Genomic DNA, 4,108 nt, shown 5'->3' on the forward strand with positions numbered 1-4,108 from the left:
TGGCAAGGATGCAAAGAAAGGGGAACCCTCCTACACTGTTGGTGGGATTGCAAGCTGGTACAACCACTCTGGAAAACAATATGGAGGTTCCTCAAAAAGTTGAAAACAGAGCTTCCCTATGACCCAGCAATCACACTAATGGGTATTTACCATAAAGACACAACTGTAGTGATCCAAAGGGGCATGTGCACCCAAATGTTTATAGCAGCAATGTCCACAATAGCCAAACTATGGAAAGAACCTAGATGTCCATTAACAGATAAATGGATAAAGATGTTTTACATATATCTATATCTGTATCTATATCTATATCTATATCTATCTATATCTATATCATCTATATATATACCAAACACACACACACACACACACCCCCATACACACAATGGAATACTATGCAGTCATCAAAAGAAACAAAATCTTGCCATTTGCAATGAGGTGGATGAAACTAGAGGGTATTATGCTAAGTGAAATAAGTCAATCAGAGAAAGACAATTGTCATATGATCTCTCTGATATGAGGAATTTCAGAGGCAGGAGGTCATGGGGGGTAGGGAAGGAAAAAAAATGAAATGAGATGGGATTGGGAGGGAGACAAATCATAAAAGACTCAATCTCAGGAAAGAAACTGAGGGTTGCTGGGAGTTGAAGTGGGAGGGATAGGGTGGCTGGATTACAGTTACTGGGGAGGGTATGTGCTATGGTGAGTGTTGTGAAATTTGTAAGCCTGATGATTCAAAGACCTGTACCCCTGGGGCAAATAATATATTTTATGTTAATAAAAAAAAGAAAAAAACTGGAAATGACCTGGATGTCCTTCAGCAAGTGAATAGTTAGACAAACTGGTACATCCATGCAACGAAATACCAGCCAGGGATATACACACAGCTTGGATGCATATGCAGAGAAATATGCTAAGTGAAAAAAATCTAAACCTAAAGTATTACATACTGTATGAACCCATTTATATAATATTCTTGTTTTATTTTTTAAAGTTTTTATATAAATTCTAGTTAGTTAACATACAGTGTAATATTATTCTCAGGTGTATAATATAGTGACTGAATACTTTCATACAACACCCAGTGTTCATCATAAAAAGTTCCCTCCTTGATCCCCATCACCTATTTCACCCATCACCACCATGTCCCCTCTGGTAACCATCAGTGCTTTCTCTATAGTTAAGAGCCTGTTTCTTGGTTTGCCTTTCTCTTTTTCCTTTTGTTCATTTTGTTTCTTAGATTTCTCATATATGGTATTGTCTTTCAGTTCACTTAGCATAATACTCTCTAGCTCTACCTATGTTATTGTAAATGGCAACATATATAACATTCTTCATTTAAAAAAATGGAACACTTCAGGAATGTGTGTCTTTTTTAGGCATGCTAATCTTCTCTGTATCATTCCAATTTTAGTATATGTGCTGTTCAAGTGAGCATATAATATTCTTGAAATGATAAAATTATAGAGATGGAGAATAGATCAGTGGTTGTTAGTGGTTAAAGATGGAGGCATGGGTGTAGCTATAAAGAAGCAACATGAGAGAGCCTTGGGATGATGGAAGTGTTGTGTGTCTTGATGGTATAAATGTCAACATCCTGGTTGTGATATTGTGCTACAGTTTTACGAGATGCTGTCATTCGGGGAAAATGGGTGAAGGTATATGGTAGCTCCCTATATTACTTCTTATAACTTGTATGTAAATTTATAATAACTTCCTCCCCAAATTTAAGTTAATTATAAGAATAAATCTTATTCTTACACTAGCTAATTTGAATCCTCAGGGTACCCTTTAAGGAAATTTGAGCATATTTGCCATATAAGAAAAGAGAAGGCACATATACAGGCAAATTGTGCTGATGAATCAGGTCTGAGTGTTGAGCCTGGCCATGTTGGAAATATGAACTGGGGACAGAAGACTAACTTTTAGAGCTCTGCTCTGAGCCAACCTGCACATGCCACGATTCCTCTCACCTACTCTCCCATCATCTGGGGATAACACAGAAGGAGAAACCCTTGTATTGCCACCTTGTGGTTTGACTGCTGAAAATAAGAATGAGCCAGATGGAATAGACCATGGATTTCTGAGTGGGACTGAGATGCTGACTTTATGGATGGAAGATCACTAAGAGGCTGGTAACTTACTAAAGTCAAGCAGTTAGTAAGCTATTCATTAATTAATAATGGAACAAAACCCATAACCATTTTATGCTGTTGGGTCAGAGGTGCCAGAAAAGCTAAAACAGAGAAACAAAAAGTTCAAAATTCTTCATTAATCTGGTGAGCCAAATTTCAAAAGAGCCTCCTGCTTTCCATCTCTCAGGGAAAGAGCCTCATGCAATCTGTTACCACCAGGGGGCAGTAAGGAATCTAAAATAGTCCTTTTCACTGGCAAGGGACCTTTATCAAATCAGGTTATTCACAGAACTTGGGGCTTTCTCCTGGAAATCCAATGCTGTATATCCCTGAGCCAAATTCCACCCATAGGAGCACTCTTGCCACCTGCCACCACACATGCACATTGCCCAGCGTTACTCTATGTGGCTTCTTATCTACCATTTTGGATTCATTGACCATGACATTGACCATGAACAACAGCTGACATAGAGAGGATTATAACTGTATCAGATATATGTCCTAGTTAGTTCTGCCACTAGTAGCTAAGTAAAGAGTAACCAGGATTGATTTCTGAGTCTTATTGTCTTCTTTCATAAAATAGGAGTAATGACAATAATATTTATTGAACCTTCACCTTACATGAGTCTCACGACAGCCAGATGAGATACGCACTACATTCTCATTTTATAGAAGATGAAAATGGGGCACAGAAAAATCAAGCAACTTGGTCATGGTCACATCAGCTAGGAAGTGGTGAATCAGGATTAAACCCAGACAGTTTGGCTCCAAACCTTTGTGTGCCCATTTCTCTGAAGATTAAGAAAATCAGGGAGAAGGGGGGTAGGGTTATGGACATTGGGGAGGGTATGTGCTTTTGGGTAAATTGGAAGGGGAGATGAACCATGAGAGACTATGGACTCTGAAAAACAATCTGAGGGGTTTGAAGTGGCGGAGGGGTGGGAGGTTGGGGTACCAGGTGGTGGGTATTATAGAGGGCACAGCTTGCATGGAGCACTGGGTGTGGTGAAAAAATAATGAATACTGTTTTTCTGAAAATAAATAAATTGGAAAAAAAAAAGAAAATCAACGAAAGAAAGTTAGTGCCCACAGTTAGCCCTGTATTAGTATCTGACTTAGAAATTCGCAACCTTAGGAGTCTTTAAAGCGTGCTCTGCAAGCTAATACTGAGCATGTGCGTGTGTGGCCGCAGGTGAGCACATGGACCAGCTGCAAGCTGGGAGGTGTCCATGGGCAGCCTAATAGAGGCTCTTCAAAGATGGGCTACCATGAAGTTCTGAACCCATCCCATCAAACTGTACCACAGCTCTGTGAGGTGCTGGTGCTCCCATTTTATACATATAGCATTGATATCCCAGCCCTTTCTTTCTCCTCCACTCCATTGTATCTTCTGGTAACCCATAATCCCCAAACAACAGGGAAATTCTTCCCTCTCATAAGGAGCTGGCAGAAAGACAGTCTCCTTTCTGAGTGACTCCATTAGAAACCCCATTAAGAACTCTGTGCACATCAGACAAAAGAACTTGCCAGAAGTAAGATTTGCAATTGTACCGAGTGGTCACAAGGAAGGAACACACAACTGGTATAATTCAGCTCAAAGCAGTTCAAAGAAGAAAGCTGGGAAATAGGAGGATCCGAGCTCTGGAGTAATGTCTGCTGACAAGAAGCCTGGATGGGGGAACCAGAAGGGGTTTTGCTGTAGCACTGAACAGCCTGTGCATACAGAAGCCAACAGGGCCAGTTTCCCAAGAGAATCTTGATTTCAAAATTTCATCTGCTGTCCATCACACACTTATAGTTTTAGTACAAAACTATGGTTTCTTCTAGGGCAGGTTTTAGACTAAATAAATCTTTGAAAACAAGGCTTACGTACTGGGATGTGCCTGGTGCAAGGCTGACATGGCATCTCTCTGCATACCCCTCCTCCCCAGCATCTCCAGGAAGCTTGAGTTCTGTGTTTTGATAATCAGAGG

General features: G+C 40.2%; 1 pseudogene; it reads right to left on the reverse strand.

The window, feature by feature from the left end:
* Nucleotides 1-1,340: 1,340 nt before the first annotated feature.
* Nucleotides 1,341-1,438, reverse strand: LOC122903837 (annotated as a pseudogene).
* Nucleotides 1,439-4,108: the final 2,670 nt, after the last annotated feature.

The sequence above is a fragment of the Neovison vison genome, chromosome 3 (assembly GCF_020171115.1).
Source record: "Neovison vison isolate M4711 chromosome 3, ASM_NN_V1, whole genome shotgun sequence".
NCBI classification, from domain to species: domain Eukaryota; kingdom Metazoa; phylum Chordata; class Mammalia; order Carnivora; family Mustelidae; genus Neogale; species Neogale vison.